The sequence below is a fragment of the Gavialis gangeticus genome, unplaced genomic scaffold, assembly GCF_001723915.1.
Source record: "Gavialis gangeticus isolate Ggan-Ray unplaced genomic scaffold, GavGan_comp1, whole genome shotgun sequence".
In the NCBI taxonomy this organism is placed as follows: Eukaryota; Metazoa; Chordata; order Crocodylia; family Gavialidae; genus Gavialis; species Gavialis gangeticus.
The window spans coordinates 19,198,576-19,199,738 of NW_017729027.1; the positions used below are offsets into that span (position 1 = coordinate 19,198,576).

At 59.0% G+C, this 1,163-nt stretch overlaps 1 protein-coding gene across 6 annotated transcripts in view; it reads right to left on the reverse strand.

Annotated features, from left to right (window-relative positions):
- The window catches only part of RIMS1 (regulating synaptic membrane exocytosis 1), a 717,876-nt gene that overhangs the window by 716,249 nt on the left and 464 nt on the right, over window positions 1-1,163 (reverse strand). The gene's annotated exons all lie outside the window — the stretch shown is intronic.

Here is a 1,163-nt window from a genome sequence, read left to right on the forward strand (position 1 = left end):
ACTAAACTCATCTTTCTGGCTGAGCTCACAGTACCACACCCCCAGCCTTATTCCTAGCCCTAAGCAATGAGCATCACTAGCAACTGGGCCTCTGTGTGCATCTCTGCAATTAATACCAGCAGCAGCAGCCACCACAGAAATGCAAATCCCAGCACTGATCAGAGAGGACAGAGACACCAGCACAATCAGACTCTGCCCCAGCTTCATAATCTGCAATACATGGCACAAGAAGTTCAGAGCCTGCAGGGATTCAGCATTTCCATCCATTATAGATTATACCGTTGGCCGGGGGGGGGCGGGGGGAACATAAAAACTAGGACCCACACTTTAAAAGTGCTTCTTTCCACCGCAGCCAGAAGAAAATCCCACAGCATGTGTCACACCTTTTGTGTCTTATTCCCCAAAGACACGCATGGAAATGGAAGACAGTGAGAGAGGAGGCCACACCTTACAGGAAAGAGAGGTTCAGGAGCCCAGAAAGGTTTGCCTGTATTCAGCGTTTCTGCCATTTCCACCCAAAAGTGAGCAGGCCTGGAGGATGGTTAAAGGCAGCGACAATCTGATTCCCCTCGTCAGGCCACAGCTTCAAGTCCGTCTCGTTCCTATCCCTCACAGGAGGCAATTTACCACCGTTTTATGCCAAGCCTCCTATTAATGGGGAAAGGACAGAAAACGCGATCGCATGTGTTGTTTGCCAGGGAGGAAGGGCGGGGGCGGGGGGCAGCCAGGAGGTTCAACAGAGGCTAGCGAGCCCGGTGTCCAAACATGGCATCTGCCAGCACCCTCAATCCTCCCGGCTGCCCCCATCATTGCAGGCGCCTCTCCCTGGACCCCTCCAACGCGCCCGCCTGCCTTCCGCCCTGTCATGGGGAGTGGGGGGGGGGGCTCATTGCATTCTCTTCTCATGATCAACACCTTGCGCTCCCCACAGCCAGCCGCCGGCCAAGCCCAGCCTTCCCCAGCCCTGGCAAAAGCTGGCAGGGGTCCCCCAGGCTGCCACCGCCACACACAGGGGTGGGCGCCTCACCCCCTGGCGCAGCATCAGGCTCGGGGGGAGCCGACTGGGGGCAGCACGGCCTGGTGGAAAGGGAAACCCCACCCCGGGCCCCCCCGGGGCCAGGCGGAGCTGCCGGGCCCCCAGGCGGGCGGCGCGGGCCGGGGTG